Source organism: Argopecten irradians, chromosome 6 (genome assembly GCF_041381155.1).
Source record: "Argopecten irradians isolate NY chromosome 6, Ai_NY, whole genome shotgun sequence".
NCBI classification, from domain to species: Eukaryota; Metazoa; Mollusca; class Bivalvia; order Pectinida; family Pectinidae; genus Argopecten; species Argopecten irradians.
Window position 1 is genome coordinate 16109222 of NC_091139.1, and position 23817 is coordinate 16133038.

Genomic DNA, 23817 nt, shown 5'->3' on the forward strand with positions numbered 1-23817 from the left:
GAGTACAGTCAGGGATATAAGTTATGTACTTTGTATGTGACGGATACAGTCAGGGATACAAGTTATGTACTTTGTATGTGACGGTTACAGTCAGGGATGTCAGTTGTATTATTATGTTTTATGTGACGGATACAGCCAGGATTGTTTGGGTATATTTTATAACATGATTATATATCCTATGTATGTAGTTATCCTTCGACTGATACAGGCAATGATGAATATATATACCTACCAAGTAGTAGAGTCTAATCATTTTTTTCATCGTACATGTAACATGTATGTCAGATTCGCGTGAAAGTAGACGAAAAATTAACTGTTATGCGTTTTATAACATTCTACAATAGCTAACCCCTTTCTACAAGCTTTATTTTGAAACAGGATCGACCGAGCAGGCCTAATTAGAGACGGATAATAAATCAAATACATTATGTGCGTTGTTATGCTGATGTTCGAACGGACCGAAACATTTAAAGATAACAGACATCCGGTACGATCACAGCCTTCCGGTACGTACGTGGACGGGTACAGTCAGGGATGTAGCTGACAGCCCCTGTTGAAGTTACCCGACGGAAAGTACAAGTACAACACAGACACAAAACACACCTTCTGTAGCCTAGCGCTATAGGAGAACTGATCCGCGTCTGAAAAGACAAAACCGAAGTTGTCGGTTAGCACGTGCAAACATTCGGAACAGTCGGAACCCTGTCGGAATTCTTAATTCTCACACAGACGTTATATGTTAATAATGAATAATGCATGACCTATATGTCGTAATAATTCTTCCATAATAGTTCTTGAAATCCTCCCGACAACCCAGTTGTAAATGCCGCCGTATTTCTAATTATAGATTTAAAAGTGTGTGCACATATATGTAATTTCGGTATGCGTATAACATCACTTCCGGTAATAACAAGCATGGTTTTGAAGAGAAAACAGAAACTATGTGTTTACTGGTTTTTCATTGATTCTGGACCGTTTTACAAGTTGTCCGGTAGAAAATATTAACACTCAGACATTGTAACAAACATCGGAAACATCAGTTTATATATATATATATATATATGAATGCTACAAAATTTGTTTATTATATAATTTTATCGAATTCCTATCGATATAAATTTAGGTCACCGTTCTGTCACAATATTATATATAATTTAAATGTAGCACCACTACTTGGAAATCATTACAAAATATTCATATACATGTATTATAGACAAAATAGCATATCAAAATTCGTGACAAATTACGGTAAATATGGGAACAAGGCATGTGAGGTCTGAGCCGGAATGTGGATTCATAAGCCAATATCACCACTTATGTAGAGTCGTATTGTACACCAAAGAATGGTTACCCATGTACCTGCACAACGTGATACTAGAGATAAACTTCTTGATTTCATATCAATACAATGCAGAGAAGAGAATACACCATATAATGATAACCCATGTACCTGCACGACTTGTTATTAGAGATAAACTTCTGGATTTCATATCAATGCAGTAAAGAGAAGATAATACACGTTAGAATGATAACACATATACCTGCACAATTTTTACTAGAGATAAGTTTCTTGATTTGATATCAATACACGGTAGAGAAAATAAAAAAGCCACAAAACCATTAGGAAAATGGTATTCGTATTGTCCCAGAACTTTCCATTATTTATTATTTTTATTTTCAAATTTTGCTCTATTTTTTATACATATGTATTATATTTTTTTCTAAATAACTGATTGATTTTGAGCTTAACTTAAATACGTTTACAAGATTTCGAAGTTTGGCAATATTGCCAAAAATCATTATTGTTACATATTAAATATCGCGTATGACGGAAGCCTTCCCTGTCAAACGTTAAGTATATAATCAAAAATACATTTTTAATGGAAACCATATTACTTGAAATATTGATTAAGTTCATAAAATCACTAAACCTTGAGATAATATCCGCAGTACGTATTTGCAAAACATCAAATTACAGAGAATTATTGAATACTTTCAACAGGTCTTATTCATAGAATATACGTTTTAGTATGTTTTGGCGATCTTTAACAAACATACCTGCATAATTGGCATATGACCTATATTTGGAATTGTCATCAAGAACAGCTAGTCGACCATAATCCTTTTCACAATGCGCCTGCGCGTTGTCCCGGGTCAGAGGAGTATTGCGTATCTTTAGACACAGAGGTCCATCTTCCAACAACACATAACCGGCCCGAACACAACCTACAGTGTGAGATGTAAGATTATCATCCGTAAAACTAAATCTATCATCTACAATACTGAATTATGAATAAAGTGTTTTGCATAAGGAAACACGTTTCCTCGTTTTTATTTCATGATATTGAAATTCAAATACATTACATAGACTTCAGTGTGAGTCAATAACTAAATTAATAGACATATCACATAGTCTTGAGTGTGAATTTGACCATTTCAATAACTGATATTTAAAGAAATATCCAACAGTCTTGAGTGTGAATTTGACCATTTCAATAACTGATATTTAAAGAAATATCCAACAGTCTTGAGTGTGAATTTGACCATTTCAATAACTGATATTTAAAGAAATATCCCACATTCTTGAGTGTGAATTTGACCATTTCAATAACTGATATTTAAAGAAATATTACAGAGGTTTGAGTGTGAATTTGACCATTTCAATAACTGATATTTAAAGAAATATCCCACATTCTTGAGTGTGAATTTGACCATTTCAATAACTGATATTTAAAGAAATATCCAACAGTCTTGAGTGTGAATTTGACCATTTCAATAACTGATATTTAAAGAAATATCCCACATTCTTGAGTGTGAATTTGACCATTTCAATAACTGATATTTAAAGAAATATTACAGAGGTTTGAGTGTGAATTTGACCATTTCAATAACTGATATTTAAAGAAATATCCCACATTCTTGAGTGTGAATTTGACCATTTCAATAACTGATATTTAAAGAAATATCCAACAGTCTTGAGTGTGAATTTGACCATTTCAATAACTGATATTTAAAGAAATATCCCACATTCTTGAGTGTGAATTTGACCATTTCAATAACTGATATTTAAAGAAATATCCAACAGTCTTGAGTGTGAATTTGACCATTTCAATAACTGATATTTAAAGAAATATCCCATATTCTTGAGTGTGAATTTGACCATTTCAATAACTGATATTTAAAACATATTACAGAGGTTTGAGTGTGAATTTGACCATTTCAATAACTGATATTTAAAGAAATATCCAACAGTCTTGAGTGTGAATTTGACCATTTCAATAACTGATATTTAAAGAAATATCCAACAGTCTTGAGTGTGAATTTGACCATTTCAATAACTGATATTTAAAGACATATTACAGAGGTTTGAGTGTGAATTTGACCATTTCAATAACCGATATTTTCAAACTAAGATGCTTTGATCCCCATCAATTAGTACATTTTCAGCTCCCATATAACTGCAATGTATGACATGTATTTAATAGAAGGCAGTTAGTTCATTAGCTTAATTCATATTTAAAAAAAAACAACGTAAGAATACGAATACATATCAAGACTAGAAAGTGTTCTAAGGTTGCCTGTGTTAATTTTGTCGACGTAATTTTGTTAAAAATAAATAAGCGCAGGCACTTATATATTATTGATTAAGTTATGGAGTAAGCAACTTTATTATAAACAGTATACTCTTATGGAAATAAATGATGCAGCAAAATTGTATTAAAGTTAGAATTGTATTCGGATTGGGAGGCGCATGCGCAGTTATCACAGTTTGTGTTTAGAGAAGAAAGACATTGACCTTGGTATGAAATCCTTGTGGATAATTTTATCACCCACCCACTTTTGCTTTGTCGTAGCGGTAGTGTGAGACAGTGTTAGGCTTGGTGGAATGTTACAACCCCACTAGGGCTAGTTGTAATAATTCTAGTCTATTCCATAGCTATATAAGTGAAAAACTATTAATTTTGATATTATAATATTATTGCTTTAATTTCTTGATGATAATGGATATTTGTCACCACATTGTTTATTATATATTGAGTTAATTTTAAGATGGGGGAACATAACGTCATTCTAGTTCATATAAACTGAGGAACACTGACTTCATTAAAATCGACACTAGTTTGTATGCGTTCATATCTGTCTTACGTTCTGTGTGTTTGTAGATAACCTCTGACACCTGAAGAATGGATACCAAACTGTGTTCTAAGTACTGGAAACAACGACAAGCATCTAAGATGTTGTTGTACCCAAACATCCTACACTCCGAGTTAATCAGACAGGCGGCAGCAAAATCGGTCTTGAATAGTTTCCTGTGTATTGTGTAGATCTCAACGAGAGTTGTGTTGCTCCAATGGCGAGTGAAAATGTGTCTCTGAATTGTTACAACATTACTAACGTTATAATGACTCAAGTGGACATGATAAATGCGACCCGAATTTGTTTACACTTCGTCCTTCCTGGCCTTAAATTAAGGATTAATTGTCAATTTTGTTGCTTGCATTGACTGATTGCAGTATATTAACTTTTTTCATCAGTCAATGCAAGCAACCAAATTAATAATCAATCCTTTTCTTTATGTTAACCAGTTTAAAATTCCCGTCGTTGAAAAATGTCAAATTTTATGTATTCGGTATAACATTATATTTATACAAATTTGCAACATTGTAACAGTTATCGTCCATATGTGTGCAGTTACGGAACAGCCGCCAGTCAGTTTGTCTCGTCACCAAGGCAACACAAAATATAGTTCCGAAAATAGCTTCATTCTTTGTGCGTTGTTACGATTAAAAACGGCGATTTGGCAATATTGTTTTAGATACAAGAATTAATGGCTTGAATATTATCATAAAAACTTTTTTTATGTCGATTATGACGTTTCAAATACAAAATTGCTGGTTGGTTCTAGAAGTGCAGTGAGTTTGGGATCCGGTTGCTCGACTCGACCTGTTGTGTAAAAAAAAAAAAAACAACAAAAAAAAAAAAAAAAAAAAAAAAAAAAATACACGAAATTTCATTAGATATGCCTTCCTGTATGGCGAAACCAAACAAATTAGTTTGTTTGATGAAATATTCATTATAGTCTAAGAATATCCCTGCAAATGTGGCCTGTGTTTCCAGGGGTAGGAACCAATTGTGCGGCGTTCACTTGGTTGGGGTCATGGATGTTGCAAACAATAAGACGAAATATCCTTATTCCTCAATATTTCAGTAAATTTTCTAAATATTTCGCTTGTGTTAAGAATCGCCCATACAATATAATTTATCGCAAAGTTTACAGATATCTCGTTCTATCGCATTACAAGGCAACATAAAAATGATGCAGGTACATATTGAGGGACAATGAAAGCACAGAAAAATAAATATCATGCAAATAACGGTTTCCAAACAGTATTATAAAGATTTAGTCTCAATACGTATATAATGTAGGCTAACGACCTACTTTGTCTGTACATTATGTACTGTATACATATAGAATCGTTTGGAGTGCCCCCTGATTAGGTAATGTCCCAAGAGTCATAGTGAGTGCCATGGAATAAAACTAAGTTTTGTTCACTTGGCAAATATCAAAGGTCCAAATTTTTCAGGGAAATCCTGTGACCAATGGTGTATGAATGGTGCTTATACCTTGATATAGATTGATCGTTTGATTGATTGATTGATTGATTGATTGGTTGATTGAATGATTGCTTGATATGGCTTAACGTCCTTGTTCCGGTTATAACCGAGCCTTGCACACACATTTAGAGTAAACGTAGAGAGGGATAGGCTTAAAAATCTAAACATCGGCATGTTAAGTGAATAATCATCAATGATTGAAATTAATTTGTACTTCTTCAATTTTTATCCTTTGATATATAACATGATTGGATCCCGTGTCATCTGGAAAATCCTGTTGATATTACGTCTTTAACTCCTTTTCATTACTATAGTATATAATATATTATATACTTAACAGGTGGTTGGTCCAGCTATATGTCGGCCTGCCTTACTGTGTCGAATGCATGTCTTTCTTTTTCTGTTTATTACTTTCTTAATTTTCCGTTTATAGGAACATTATATAATAATGTCAACCCAGACCTTTTGCAACAATCTATAATATTTTATAATTGTTTCATTAAACCAAATTATAGTACACAGTGCATCCAACAATATCTTTAGTGAGGATATGTATGTGTTGTGGCATATATGTTATGTCATGATGTATGTTTAATGGAAACTTGAAAAATTAAAAAAAAAATAAAACAAAAAACAATAATGAGAAATACACTAAGGAGACTTCCAAACTAGTTGATATTAAAGTAATGATGTTTTACATATGAAAAACAAAACTATTCTGAATATTGTTAAATGTGAAACTGAATTTCTCTATAACTTTCTTTCTATAACATGTTAAGATAACTAGTTCGGAATTAAAAAAAACAAAAATAATAAAATAAACAAAAAAGTGTTAACCGCGAATTATTATCTCCTAGCTCATGCACAATTCAATTCAAATTATTTCCTTTCAATTTTAAATCTGCGAAACTCCATTCCCGCGAAAATACTTTGAAACAGAAATCGCAAAGTTCAGTAGTTGCAAAAGAAAGTTGGTCTACAGTTTTGTAATGTGTACCATATATCCGGAAGTCTGCTGAGAATATAACTACATAACTTGAATTCATGTTTAAAAAGTCTGATGAGAAATTGCTAGCCTTAAAAGTTTTTATCTAATTTGATTTAATAGTCACAGGCACATCAAAATGAATTTTATGATATTTACCTATATTTCTGCTAATTAAACTGTTAACTGTATTTCAAGGCCTCTGTTGTCATTCAGTTCAGTTAAAGCACTGCTACCCAAGAAAAGGTCCCAGAAAAAATAAAAATTACATTTGTCCACGTTGTGACAAGATGTTCTAAGGTGGTTTCCACTTGGCTTAATTTTACTTTAAACACATTCATATGTCTTGTTTGTATTGCACTTGTAATGAAATCGAACGACATAATATATAAGTTGCTTTTTAAATTTGAACAAGTACACTCGATATTCCGAAGCAATCACTTAAAGAAACATTATATCAGGGAACGAGAAACGTGATCTTAACGTGTATAATTACAAATAAGATAAAGGATATACGTTATAATATATCGAATAGGAAAATAAGGCATCTACCAAGTATTTACATTTCGAATATGAAAAATTGATAAAACGATATCAATTGAAACCAAAACACTCACATAACAATATAGCAGAAATGAAATATATGTAATTTACAACTTTAATTCGTAAACGAAAAATTCAATTATACACATTAGTATGTACCAAAGAAGACTGCCCTTTCATCAAGACATAAATAAAACAAACATGGTCACATAATAAATAGTTTACAATAGAAAATACAAAACGACAAAGGAATCAAATATTATGATAAAGTTTAACGCAATAAACACCGGAGACCGAAGGCAGAATCTACAAGAAGTATCCAACCCAAGTCTCGAAACACCATCACGTAATGGTCGATCCGTTCACCGATACTAATTGTAATGTACACAGCTCAGGGTAAACAATGGAATTGGTCAACCACAAAAGACCAGGTCACGCTCGATGCGATATTATCTACGACACATAGACAGGGCACTCGACTGCACAGCTGCAAAATCGAGATATATGTATAGGACTAGGCTGCGGAAACGCCTATAATTTTAAAATTATCACACTATCAGTCCATATCGTTGATATGTTCCGAAATAGATATCTTCGTTACTCTTCTGTAGACATTAACTTGTTTTGAGCGTTATGAGAAATACATCGCTCACTTGACAAATGCATCAAAACGAGATGGTACATAAAGGGGGGAAGGTAGTTAAAAACAAATATATTCGTGTGATCTTTTACAATGGAATATCTAAGACACATGATAAGCACTTGATATTATTATAAAATTAGGACGTTTTCCCTTCACATCAAAGCTTGGAAATCTCAACAATTGTTTATATCCTGTCTTCTAAGACTACTCTAGATCTATTCTCTTGCAAAGGTGTGGTAATTTCCTTAGACAATGATCATCGCGGATTTCTCCATGTCCCGTGACTATTCCGCAATTAGCTGTTTGCTTATCTGGAGGGTACTGCCAACTGTAATCGTTGGGTTCGTCAAAAGACCAGTAGGAGGTATCCAGTTCTGCCCCGTTAACCCAAATCCATGATCCCTCGGTTTCCTGGTCGCTGACACCTAACCACGCATCTCCTGTATTAAGTATTTTCTGAAAACATGAAATTAAAATCACAATCGTATTTCGTAAAAATCTCGGAGCAGTGAATGCATTGCTCATAAGATTTAATGTGACCAAAACCACAATTTGATAGCGATGTGTCCTGATTAGTAAGTTCATGCATGTGATCATAACAAAAATATATATGTAATTCGTGTCCCTTGTCTCAGAGTCATGTACCAGCTGAAATGATGTCTCCTGATTTCTGTAAACAAATTGTCTCTCACAGCCGCCAAATTCAGCAACTTCAATTTTAACATTTCAGATTAAAATATTGAAAGATAATTCCTATTAATGTAAGTGGTGTATATATTTTCGTTTGTGTAAATTAACTGTCGAAAATTTACGTGGGTCGTGCATGAAAGAAATTTGGTTAACAGTTGGTTTTGAGGTGGGTTTTTTATGAAATTAACGCTGTAGTGATTTACTTTGTGTTACGCATACTCGAGGAATGCATTTATTCTTGCCACAAGAGATGGTATTGTACTAGGTATAATACTGACAAACATCAGAACATTTTTGTTTCTTTCCAGTGTCCATACCGGGCGCCATTGTTATTCTCGGGTCGCTATACAAATCTTTCGTCAACGAAAAGACAAATCAAGAAATTATTATATTTACCATTACAATACTAAAATCACAAATATTAATGGGATTATTGACAAATAATTCATTTATATTACGACCATACCTGCATAACTGAAATACGCCTGATGTTTTTTAGCATCATCTAAAATGGCTAGACGACCATGTTCTTGTTCACATAGTGTTTTAGCGGTGTCCCAGGTCACACTATTATTGCGTATCTTCACACATAAAGGTCCATCCTCCATCCATATATAGCCCGCTAGAAGACAACCTACAATTTGACAAGTCGTAATTATATTGTCTCACAATATTTGATTCAATAGTCTTATCTAACACATGCATATCAGGAAATTGCAGTAATCGTATAATTATCATCTTTAGATTTTGAAAACATGCATGATAAATTGGGTTGATCGATTAACGTTACAATAACTGCCAGTGTCATTTATAGATGTGCTAGGATTACGAGAAAAGCCGGATATCAATGTGGTGAAAACGATTACTATCTTGCGACTATCCACTTTGGTTTCAAACTCACAACTATGAGATACATACTAACATTGACTATAAATATTTATAACTCAAAGTCTAAAAGCATATTTCTAAGTTTGAAAATGTTTAAAGGGGTCATTTTACAATACTATAAATCTGAAAAACTTAATTTCATCAATGAGCAAAATTCTTTAGATACTTGGGGATCAATTTCAGCTGTAGTTATGAGTAATCTCCCTGAGGACAGTTCATAACTGATTCAAAGTCATTATCTGATATGCTTGTATATACATTATGTGTATAATGTGCATATGAATATTTAAAAGACAACTAAGGCAACATCTTTTTACCTATGTTTATTCCGCAATATAAGTTTATATTCATTTCTGACATCGTAAGTGTTTAAGTTTGTATTGTCATGTTTGTCTTGTTATGTCATATCTTTAGTGAAACAATAGCCATTTGAAGTGGTTACATACTCACCAGGTGTATTTAAATTTTAAAACGACACCTACTTATCTGTACATTTTTGACATCATGTATGCTTGTAATTAAAAGCCTCCATATAAATATATGTGTATAAATTTATACGTATATGTTTTTTTTCGTACGTTAGGAATATTCTACATTTATTATCATTATATGTGTATATATACCAACCTTGCATTCAAATTTCAAGACGAAACATTTTTCGTATCAAAGCTGCTTATTTGCTTCTATTTTCATAATTGTCTTAAATTTGTAATGTGGTATCTTCATTAAGAAGTAGTACATGCTATTTATATTATAAATGACAACTTACCATGCACTCATAATTCAAAATGATATACCTCTTATTTATAATCATATACAATTTGAAACCATCTATATATATATGTTTTAAGCTTCCATAGTCAAGATTGTCTTGTCATCTTTGCCATATCTTTAGTAAGGTAGCATGTACTTTAAGTGGTAACTCATATTCAACTATGAAATGATAAATTGTGTATTGTCTTTCATGTGTATAATGTCATGTCATAATGAAAATCAATAAAATGTAAATGATAAAAAAACATTAACTATAAACAACAGTGAATTGAATGAAATGCTGCTTAGTGGGTAAAGTTTGTGGGTGATTTATTTTCGCACCATTTTTTGATGAAGCACCAGCGAACTAATTAAAACAACATACCTAATAGCAATATTGCAAAGAATTAATTGGAATTTGTGAACCGTGAAATTTAATCTCAGCGAATTTGCTTTAGATATGAAACAATGCGAATTCAAAGTGTTATACCGTACATCAATTTAGATGCCCCTCGTTATACAAAGCTGCGGCATTGCAGGTAGTTATTTTAAAAGGGGAATTATCATATCACTTGTCATTGGGTGTATAATTGCTTTTGTTCTAAGAAACGTACTAATAGATTTTGTTTTGATAACCAAAGGAATTTGATTTAGAAAATATGTGTGACACCTTGAACACGTTGATATTTCATCTAATTCATGAATTAAGCTTGGACGTCAACAGTACTTATTAATGATGACTTCATTGGATAAACTAAATTAATATGTAATAATCTTAGCGTGAAATATATTATGTTTCGTCTAGCTGATGACAATGACATGACGACATCGGCGGCTGATATCTGTGACATATGAACATGAACAGACTATGCATGAAAGTGTGGTCTTACAACGATGTGTATTTTCATCATAATCACAAATCATAAACAAAACAATAACAACGGGGTCACTATTTCTTCTTCCGGTTCAGTTACATGTTGCTGACATTGACACTTAGCCCCTGGCATACTCATTATAATATCTGACTTCAAGAGGACACAAATAGAAAGCGTTTCGTCTGTGTGAAAATTCACTGAAAACTATTTAGATATTCTTAATATTGATTAATATTGATTAAAGTATTGTATGAATATTTGTATATACAATTTAGCTATTCACTAATAAATGAAATAGCACTATTTCCCGCCAAGTAATAGTTTGTTATAAATTTCTAGCTTTGTCTTTTAATATTATTCCATAGAATAAGACCATTAATATAACTAAATAAGATAGACAAATTAATCACAAAAATAGCTATCTATTTGGTGTTACGCTATGAGCGAAATGAGCGCGTTTTTATGTTGATTAAGGAAAACCGACGTCTCCTTCGGATAAAAACTAAAACTTTCGCTTAAAAATTACACCTACTCCTACAAAGACAGACAGATGATTTTTTTGATTTTTTTGTTGAGTAGATATCGCAATGAATTGTAGTTTTTTCAAAAATTTTAATATTTAAGTTGTATTTCTTGAAATTTTCACTATCAAAGCTGTCATAAAACATACAATTTGTGAATATAGATGCTTATATATGATGGTTCAGATCCATGAAAGCACCAATATACTATTGACAAAGCGGTAAATGTCGCATGAAATATCACACGCTTTGAAAGAACCGCCACAGTCAACGATATGTTTCAAACTTTCAGGTAATATCGGAAAACCGAGTTGCATCACGTGACCGACATCGGCGATACCCGTATAGATCAGAACCTCCTGAGCTGTATCACATGGTCAATATCGGCAATACTCGTACAGATCGCAATAGATCGGAACAGTTCGGATACGTCCAAGCTATCTAACGTGTACACGTTAAAGACAAATGTTTCAATTTAATTGTTTGATAACTTTGTGATTACGAACTTTACAAAAAATTAAAATTAAGAGAGGCGGAGAAAACTATGTATAACAATTTAAATACTTTTTTCTATACAAAAAATACAACAAGTCACAGACCATACATAAAACCCAAATCATTAATAGAAGGTTTCATTAGAATAGCATAGATGTTTGTCAAGTTGATGCTTGTTGATCGTTTCTTTAAGTTGCATAATTTTCAAAGATGGGTGTGCAAGACACATGGAATTCATAAATCATATAGAGACATTTTTAAATTCTTTCAGTTCTGTTTTTGTCTGAGGGAGATAGTCAATTATGCAAGTTCTTTATTTTTGATTCCGTTTTCGATGACTTACATAACCCTGGCTGTTAATAGGACGTTAAACTAACAAAATCAAAAACCCTGTATCTATGTCTCAGTAATTAAATGAATGAGAAAAAATCAACGATATATATCACACTGTAGGTTGTCATCGGGCGGACTATGTATTGTTGAAGGGCGGACCTCAGTGTCTAAGGATATACAACATTCCTTTGACCCGGGACAACGCGCAGGCACATTGCGAAAATGATTATGGTAGACTAGCCGTTCTTGATGACAACGACAAATATTGGTTTTATGTCAAATATGCAGGTGTGTCAATTGTTAAAAGATTGCCTAAATATTTATGTACTTACCAATTAGAAGACTAGATTCATTCGACCTGTTTAAAACGTATATCATCCAGAAATTCTTCTTAATTCGCTGTTTTACAAATAATGATAACACATACTATTTTCGTTGTTGGTGATTGTATCACACTTTCTTATATGAACTTAATCGATTTAAGTATACATCGAATGCATTAATATGGTTTTTTTTTTAAATAATGTTTCACAGGGAAGCTTCACTCAAATATATCTGGGTGTAGGTGTCAATGACAAAGCAGTGGAGAACCAGTGGATATTGGTTAATACAGTCAATCTGGACAAATCCTACTTTTGAATATACCAATTCGATAATTACACTGTGCACTATCCATCACACAGGCTCTCTGCTGATTGTGAAGTGATGGTTAGTCACCACCTGGATGATGCCAATTGTTTGGAATCATTCAACTGTGAGAGGATATACCTAGTTTAGCTCTGTGCTTTCCGATTGTGTGAACAAAATAATCTTTCACAATTTCAAACTTCCGAACACAATACGGGATTTGTTTTTCAATAACATTAATAACGCATAGTTTGATCCCAGAATTACACGTTATCGTGTTTATATGCAAACAAATTGTCGTGGTCATTGTCAGTGGTATAAAAATTAATTTATTGCTATCTTCATATTAGTCAAGCCTACATTTATGTAACTTGATCTATTCAAAATATATTGATGTTATAGGTTTTAGTAGACATTATATCGTCTTTTTTATTTACATATAATTCAACAATGATATGTTACGTGCTACTTTATATATATACAAACTGTAAACGTTGAAGTTTTATTGGAATATGGTATGCCTTTTTGAAACAGAAACTAAATTATGATTTGAAGGTATCTTTAATTTTGAAAAGATGGTGACGATTGTTGATTATGTATTTTTTATGTCAGAAAAGGGGACTTGTATTACTGTATTACTGTTGAGACTATCAATTTAGATGCTGTATAGTTAATTATAGAAGATCGAACGTTGTTCATTATATTACATTATTTAATCTTATACCTTCCTTACATGATATACTATAACTTGAGTTATGCAACATGACTCAATTTTGTCCTTATTCGCTACACAACAGGCTAAAATATCCTTCTTCTTAACATATGATGTCATGTGTCATGTGTATTGCTATTTTGGAAAAAAATGCCGTTAGTTTGAACGAAACAAAGCACTGGTTGTAAGATCATTTCACTAGTTTATGTTATAGGCAACCACAGGAAGTTTGGGCAAAATTGTAGTGGTAAGTAATTATGTGAAAATATAAATGATTTACCCGGAGAAAAACCACCGTCCAGCGAACACTTTTGGCTGCTGGTCGCGTAAGACAAGTGACCTTTTAATTAGAGTTCTATTTATACCAATTTTCATATCGACGGCAATACACTTAACCAACAATTCGATAGAACACATACAATGTACTGACTATTTCAAGAAAAACGGTTCTAATGTCTTTCAATTTTACTAACACCTAATTTCAAATGACTATAGCAAATGCGCACTGCGATCAAGTTTTATGAAGGTTGTCAACCGAGCTGGTTAATTACTTTGACATCAACTTAAAGCATGCGTGTGATATCATATCTTGTTATACATGCTTGATGTATAGTTGAGTCTTCTATTATCATCTACTACAAACTATTAGGCACGCAGTCAGCAAATACTCGTTTAAATAGACATCGAATAGAACAAAAACACCGGCAATGCAATTATATCCATATTCCTTTTGAAAATGCACATTCATTAAATCCAGGGAGAGATGGAACAATACATTTTGAAAGTGGCAAACAAATCTAGAATTCCAACTACTTTTTTATTAAATAAATTACTTGTATTTATCTTTGTATAATATTTTCACCACTGCAATCCAAAATACATTTCATCATTTCGTTTACGGCCACTATATTAATAAACCCAGAAAACGGAGTAAATCCAAAAAAGGTGAAAGAACATGGTATTTTCCATAAATGTATATTTGGATGGAATTCCATGAGACAACAGCTTATTTTTACGTCAAAAAGAAATTACAGGTGCTTGGCGTATCTCTTTGTTTTATTTCTATTTGACTATTTTTCCACTTTCATCCAAATCACTTTGAATTCCGTAAAAAATGTCATCCATCAAACAAATTTACAATCCTATAATTTTCAAGACGATAATAATTCCACAGGAATGCGTTTCATAAAACACGTTTTTCTTATGTCACGTGATTTCACTTTTCTGTGTACATGTAGAATATTTACAGCAATTTTTGATTCCATCAGGCTTTTGTGTTATAATAGCCTTATATACCACATAATAGACTTTTCAGGAAATTTTAAAGGCTTTTTCAATCACTGTGAAACGTTATATATAAAATCATCTCTACTGGGTTCAAAAACTGCATGTACATACATAAACATCCATGTTGAACAATGGAAACTAACCTGAGTAAATGTTTCAGTGTGAGTACCATATAGTACATGTACCTATACATCGATCTTTCAATACGTTCATGCAAATCATGATACATGCTGGCTATACGAGGTAATAAAATGCATCATGGATATATCTCAAGGTTTAAACAGATAGTAAGGGTTGACCTGGAGCTGTGAAATAGTTAAACAATACCCAGTGTAATAGTGGAGATAGCCAGTGGCATTCGATACAGTGATTTAAGTATGAGAGACACCTTAAACTGTGGGATAGTCAATAATTAATTGTTAAAATATGACATCGAATGCCACTGGTTGTCTCCATTATTACTCTGGGTATTATTTACCTATTCCACAGGTCCAGACAAACCTATATAAGACATTGAGATCCATTTATGATGTGTTTCATTGCCGTACTAAGAGAGCATGCATCATGATTTGCATAAACTTTTTAAAGATCCACACATAGATACTACATGGTACTCAAGCCGAAACATTTACTCTTTCTCTGTTCAACATGGATGACCATACATATGTAGCTCTGCATGCAGTTTTGAGCCTAGTAGTGATGGTTTTTGGATATAAAGTGATTTGGACCAAAAACTTTTGAAAAACAAAAAAAAAGATTTGGAAAAACAAAATATTCACCAAGATTTTGGATCTTAATACTACATGAACACAGAGAAGTGAAATTATGTCACACGAGAATATGTGTTTTATGAAAACATTCCTGAGGAATTATTTTCTTCATGAAAAGTGTTTAAAAGTAAATTTGTTTACTAAATGCTATATTTAAGAATATGAAGTGTTTTGGATAACAAAAAGAAAGAAACACGTCAAGCATATGTATATTTATAAAAGAAAATTAAGCTCTTGTCTCATGGAATTCCATCTAAACCTTCTCCATTTTCTAGATTTATAAAAGTGAATTATTTTATTGGTTATGGATATAGTAATTGTGAATGAAATGATGAAATTTAGTTTTGAATGAAAAGCTGAAAATTTCATACATATGAAAATAAGTGTACAACTACATCACGATAAGTATCTAAGATTTATCTTTAATAAAAAGATGGTTATGCGTGTAGATTGGATTCTGGATTTGTTTTATCGCTTTCATATTACTATTGATACATTTCTACCTTGATTTAATGAATATGAATATCGGTATAATGTTGACTATCTCCTTAGTAATGTTCACCAGTCATTATATCCACCTTTATCTGTGGAAAAGTTACATTTTCCCATGAAATAGTTCACAAGGTATTCCAAAGGAAAAGGTAACTATTCCATAGTAGTAGGTGATAATTGTCGATTTTGTCTCAATATATCTAGCTATAACAATAGATGACATCACAGTCATGTTTAAAAATAAGAGCCATGTAGGTGTGGAGCTCTCACCCTTGATCATTTTGAAATATTCAAGATAGCATCCAAGATGACTGCCGAATATTGAAAATTTCAACAGTTTATACAGAAATCACGTAAAACCCTATGTATCTCATTTTAAACCTTTCTATGATACAAGTGGTAAAACAGAAGTGAAATTTAGAACATCCATCCAAACAGAAAAAAACAAAATAGCTGACAAAATAGCTTCTTATACAAAATCGTGTACATAGTTTTAGAAATATAACGAGGAGAAATGTTTGATATGATATGTGTATTTTGAAAATAATCTTTGAACTTGCTAAATTCAGGATGGCAGACGAAAATGGTGCCAAAATCCATGATAAATCATCATGGTTTCGACGCCAACTAGCGAGTTTTATTCCGGCTAAATATTTCTGATACAGATTTTTTCCCTACCGAATATTGTCTATTGATACGTCCATGAATATAAATATTATGAATATAAAGATCCAATTGAGCGTGGAGCTCACACTTTTTAGTGAGTATTTTATTGAAAATGACGTTGATCACTTCAAGTTCTAATCGTTTCTTTAATATCCAAGTTAAATGAAAATACCAACTGTTTTATATTGTGTTTTATTAGTTATAAGTACAGCACCCAGTAACACTCTCATTGTTTTAAAATTTCAAGATGGCGGACAAATACGGCCGCCAATAGCTGTTATATTCGTCCAAGATGGCCGCTAAATATTGAAAAAGTTCATAGTTCCTTCAAAAAGCCAAATGCAAAACTATTTATCTCATTTGATTTTTTTTAGGATTTAACTGTAAATGTTTTTAAGATGTAATACACTATATAAATCATTTAAAAAATGGGGGACAAAATTGTCTAAAAAGTATAAAAGTCCTAAAAATGATTTCCCCTCACCTTTACTTCAAAATGGAAGTATGTTCATGCAGTTTGAATGATAAATACAAGTTTAAAGTACTGGTGTGTAAAGCCTATTTGGAGTTTTATTCTATAGAAGTTAACTTCGTTAAGAATCACTGAACAAGGAAGCAGCAATGTAACCATGACTTAATTAAGACATTGTGATATCGATTGATACGTACTTGGTAAGCCTGATTTTTGTAAAATCGTTAGTTATTGCTTTGACTTATTAAAAATGGATAAACTGAATGTAAAATGGTATGTGCTTTGTGAAAGCAACCATACAGATGTATAAAAGCGAAACATTTGTATATAAATTGTCACTTCCACAGAAACAGATTACCCTATGTATCTTGATAGTGATGTGGATATGGATACAAGCCTCGTGAGCATATGTTTTATTTATCTGCTCCACTTCATTGGTGAGTAACTTATTTAAAATTGATTGAACTTACAACTAATGTCTCCATAAGAAAGAGTCAATTTTGATGTAGATATTAATTAAATACATAATTGCTAGTGATACTAACATAAGGTTTGTCAGTTTTGTTTATAACATACTGACCAAAGTCTAGGTGATCTCAATAGTCAAAACGTGATATCATCTTAGTGTTTCATATATGCGTCTTATGACATGGCTGATAGGACCACCAATGCAATGATATGAAAAAATATTCAATTCTAGTAACACTTTTCTGTTCCCAAGAGTAACGCATTCCCATATCGACATTAGAAAAAGTATTTTCTCTTATACTTGAACAATATACTTGTAAAAACCTGTAACATACATAAATACATCTTCATCTTACAACGGAGGGGGAGGGGGTGTGCTATCCACTTTGGGCGCAGTATTACGATTTAATGATAAGTAATCTAAGAGGTTAAAAATAAAATTCACATTTTCATTGTTTCATTATAATCTATAAGCTGATCTGTATGTTTTGCATAATTTGCAAAATTCACAAGCAACACAACGATCTACGACTCAACAGTAATACCTAAAGTTAGGCCTGATGAATACAACTTAGTTATGTTCAAGTACACCTAAGATATGAAGGCATACCAAATATCACTAGTTTAAACAGAGTCTAAAACATATGTACGTAACTTCATACAACTTCATGCGCATACTTTGTAAATTATCACATCTTTACTAAAACTCATGAACTAAAAATTATGGTAACACAGTGAAAAATTACTTGCATTGTATAACGCAGCAGTCCGTTTGTTTTTGTTTGCATACACGTGTATATCCATCAACGATGTTGGTTTTGACGACGCCTTATTGATACAAAGGCAAACCTGTGAAATATTGGTCTTCAATAGAAATGATATTAAATGACATTTAAGGATTGAATCTTGTTTTGGTCGATTTCATGGGGTGATGATTGAGTTGCTCTTGAAACAAATTCAACATGAACTGCTTCATCACCCCATGAAATCGACCAAAACACGATTCAATCCTTACATTTCAATTCAATCGTATTAGATTTTTGTTGAATTTTTGTTTCTTGGCTTGTGCAAATCTACAACGAGAGACGTAAGAAAGTAGTGCGTCATTAGAATACAACTAATTAAAAATAAATAGCGCAAATATTACAATTTGTCATACATTTATTAATAAACAACTTAATTATCAATGTAATCCAGATGAAACATAAAACAATTACAATAGATTTAGAAGTGATTGCAAAACTCGTCCGCCGAAGATGCGGAAGGATACTGTCTAGGTTGTCTCCCGCTTCGATTAAAAATGAAGAGTCACCGTAACGTGATAGGAACGGAAAGGTTCAGGTGGTTTATATATGTAGCCTTTAGCCTTGATACAAGTTTAACAACTGATTAAATGTAAATCAACACTCATTGAATTTTATATAGTATTTCTTATCGCCGTTTATTCTTCATGATTTGTTTGTAACTTAGACGTTCTGACGTAGTTTCGACACACGTCACACAAGAACATGGCACATTTTAATTTGCTTCGGTAGGCAATGTTGATGACTCGAACGATACACAGGATTCACGGAGTCAGTAAAACGAGAGGTCATAAAAATGCTATAAAATTGTAGAAATCAGTCTTTAATATTTGCAATTTTTAAGCCATCGCTGTTTAGATATATGCCTAGGCCTAGTAGGAACTAGGAAGCTTCTTAGGCAAAAGTAGTTCTAGATACAATATTTTCTTGTGCGAAAACCGATGTTTTGATACCAAACTTCATACTCAAGTTCATGACCGAATTAAACCGGATTTTTTAAGTAGTTTCATTGAGTCCAACTTCAGTGAAAATTGAAATATATCTATAATCATGTTTTACAAAAGAAAGAAAAACTTAGGGACTGGTGTTTTGTTCAGTTGAAAGAACATAGATTAAATGTATATGTTTATTTAACGTAATTGAGTAATTTACCTGAGAGCACGTTTTCGTATACATAATAAAAACAGAAAGGACATTCCTCGCTTCTTGATGAATAACAGGTAAATTTTATATTGGGAGGTGGAAACTTTGATATATATCGCTCAACCGAATAGATATATTTCATCGAGTGCGATGGAAACTTTGATAGTTTTTTTTTCGAGTGCTAAGCACGAGTGATGAAAGTTTCCACCTTCCAAGATGAAGTATAACTGTTATACATCCAGTAACAAGGAGTGTTATATCTATTATATTGTTACGTCTCTAATTTAGGACTAAGTTATGCTAATATATGTATTTCAATCGACCGCGATTTTCCCGTTTACTAATTAAGATAATTTAGTGTCACACATGAGGCACAAATTTCTAGGAAAACTTACAAAAATAATCTATGTAATAGAAACGAGCCACTGTCAGATTAAAACTGCGCGATGGCTGAGGGACCTGTCTCGGCACTGGAGCAACACAACTGGTGTTCCAATCTCCACAATACATAGGAAACAGTCACCAACCGAATGTGCTGTCACCTTCCTGAATAACCCGGATTGTCTGATGTTTGGGTACAGCAACGTCTCGGATAATTGTCGTGGTTTCCGGTACCTAGAACACAGTTCTGTATCCATCCTTCAGGAGTCAGAGGTCATCTACAAACATACAGAAAGTAAGACAGATATAAACACATACAAACGCGTTGATTTTAAAAGACCCAGTGTCACTCTGCTATTAGAAACATATAGTTTTTGAATGGCATACATTGTAGTTATATGCACGTTAATGGATTTGACGCCATATTGATAGACAACCCTTTGCTATATTGGTCTTCAATAGAAGTGATTTATTATCACATATTTCATTAAAATAAATTAGAAAATTAGCACAGCTAGGTAACGGTGTTTTGTCCAGTTGACAGAACACACTTTAAATATTACTATATATGTTTACGTAACGTGATTAATTAACTTACCTGAGAGTATGTGTTCACTTAAGTATTAAAGATATATAAATAGCGTGTACATGTAGTCATACCTTTATCTTCCATCAGTCTGCATAGTCCATGATATCTGATGTTTTGGTATAGCAACGTCTTGGATACTTTTCGTGGTTTCATTTATAATTCAGCATTGTTGTTGGTATATTATATTCTTTGTCCTTTAGCTATGTCTTGTTATATAAGGGAACTTTATATCTCACAATTTAGGTTGTGTTCGGGCTGGTTATGTGTTGTTGGAAGATGGACCTCTGTGTCTAAAGATACACTACACTCTTTTGACCTGGGACAACGCGCAGGCGCATTGTGAGAAGGATCATGGTCGACTAGCCGTATTTGATAACAGTGACAAATATAGGTCTTATGAGAAATATGCCAAAGGTTTGTCAAATTAGAAAACAATACCTAAATATTTATGTTCTATGAAATACAAATTAGCAAATAAGATTCATTCGACCTGTATGAAACTTGAATCGTAGATCCTTCCAGTGGTTCTCTGTTTTACTAATAATCATTACACAACGTTCTGATATGTACTTAATCGATGATTTAAGTATATGGTCTTTAATTAACGCATTAACTTTTTTTCCGCTCCCCTCCCCTTTCTTCCATTGTATATTGTTTGAGAAAATGACTAATGTGCTGTTGTTCTGTATTGTGTTCATGGAAAGAAAAATGAAAGAAATAGAAAGAAATCTAATTTACATTTTACAGTGAAGGCTTCGATCATGCATGTATGGATAGGTGTCAATGACAAAGCAACGGAGGACCAATGGGTATGGGTTAATGGAGTGAATCTGAACAAAGCCTACTTACAAAGCTACCAACTAGATGACTACACTCAGTTCTACCCGCCAAACCCTAACTCTGCTGATTGTGGAATAATGATGATACAAAATAATGTAGGTCACATGTATGATTCCAATTGTTTGGAGTTACAGCCCTTTCTTTGTGAGAGGATAGACCTATTTTAGTTCTGTACAATTCGATTATGTAGACGAGGTAATCCTTGACAACCACCACGACAGAATTTGTTTTCAATAACATTGATGATGCAAAGTTTGACCCCTGATTTACGTCATGGATTTATTTGCACACAATTCGGTGGTATGATTGTCAGTAGTATATAAACTCATTTATTGCTGTCTTGTTATTAGGCTTGCTTGAGCAATACAAACTTTAAATTCTATCTGTTTTTAAAGTCATTATAAACATGTAATATATTAGTATTATTATTTTTTATTTTTCTACTTACAAATATTGATTAATGGATGTTTTAAACATACTGCAAACAATGTTTTATATGACCATACTACGTCTTTTTGAAACAGAAACTAAATCATGATTTTATCTCTAATTTTGAAAATATGATGACGATTATTAATTGGATTGGATATTATTGATGTCAGAAAAGAGAACTTGTATCACTGTATTACTACTGTTACATTTGGATGCTGAATAAATAATTAATTATAGGACATCAAATGTTATTGATTATATTACTTTGTACCTTACTTACAATATATATTATCTATTATATTATTTATTAACTTGAATTATGCAGCGTGACTTAATTTTGTCGTTTTACGCTACAACAGACTTTAAACTATATCCTTGCACCAAAACAATATTCTCGCTATTTCCTCTTCTATGGGCCTCTTCGAATTCTTAACATTTACAAGTTTTTTTTTCTTTAAATCACTATTCTTACCAATCACAACAAGTATATTCCAAAATTAATTTAGATATCAACGGCAATTATTACGGATAACATGTTTTCAACACTTGCACCAAAATCACACCATTTCGGCCGATTGTGCCTCTTGAAAATCTCAAAATCCTACATTTTCCTCCTTAAATGATTTTCTATACCCTTCAAAACAATTATAAACCAAAACTGTTGTAGAAATCGATATCAGTTATTACGGATAAAAGAAAAGTATTCCGACACTTGCACCTTAATCTAAAATCGGTATTTTCAGTCCATTGGGACTTTTGAAATTCTCAAAATCCAGCATTTTATTCCTAATGCTTCATATAATATCCATAACAACAACCATAATTCAATAGTACTGTTGCATTCATTTCATTTTTGCATCATTATTAGACGCATCTTCAAGTGGTTGTGTGAAATTGACTTGACATAATACATTGAACATTAAAATCATAACATTTAAATGTTGAATGTCGTACGTCGAGAAAACCTCACACAACCGTCTTGATTTACCTTAACTACGAACAAAAGTGACTTTATTTTCCAGAGATCCTATTATGTTAATTGTTGTAGTTGTCATCATGATTGTTTTTTAATTTAACATTTTTAAACAGCACACATTCTTTTCAGAAGCGTTTCTAGATTATCCTTTCGAAGTCTCATTACTACTTTGATAATAGTTTTTGAGGAATAAAATAGAAAGGGATTTCATAGATGACGGTCATGGTAGCCATCTTGAATATGAATTCCCTTCAAAGCTTACAAATTATCAGTAGATACATTTTATTCCGTTCTGTTGCGATAAGATACCGTACGACGCACAACGCACAACGGGCCGATGTTCCACATAACAAAATATAAAATTCTCAAAACAAAGCCATCAATGTGTATATACCGTATATGCCGTAATTAGTGCCCTCTCCCTATCAGCGCCCCTCTCCTTTTCTGGAGAAGAGTTGAAGATGTATAAACGCCCTTATTTCATGGCTTTAACAATGTTTACAACATATCTGCCTCTTACATCATCATTGTACTCCATATTCCTCATATTACACGAGTTTGCGAGTCTTTTACATGTGAATCACGATATGATAATGCGTCTCAAGGTAAAAAAGGCATATGGATGTTTACTCTAACAGATTAATCTACCGTGAGTATAGAAAGATTTAAAATACGGCTGACTTTTTCGTCCACAATTTACATGTTGGTTCATTAATAAGCGCTTTGTTAAATTATTTAAACGTCCTGTGCCCTAATAACGGCGAATACGGTATTAATACTTTTTAATTTATACCGCATACTCTTAATCGCATCTAAC

General features: G+C 32.5%; 1 long non-coding RNA gene across 1 annotated transcript; it reads left to right on the plus strand.

The window, feature by feature from the left end:
* The first annotated feature begins 21061 nt into the window (after positions 1-21061).
* LOC138326285 (uncharacterized) lies at positions 21062-21808 on the plus strand. The gene is made up of 2 exons (XR_011208883.1): positions 21062-21166; positions 21500-21808. It is a non-coding gene; the product is annotated as an uncharacterized lncRNA (long non-coding RNA).
* Positions 21809-23817: the final 2009 nt, after the last annotated feature.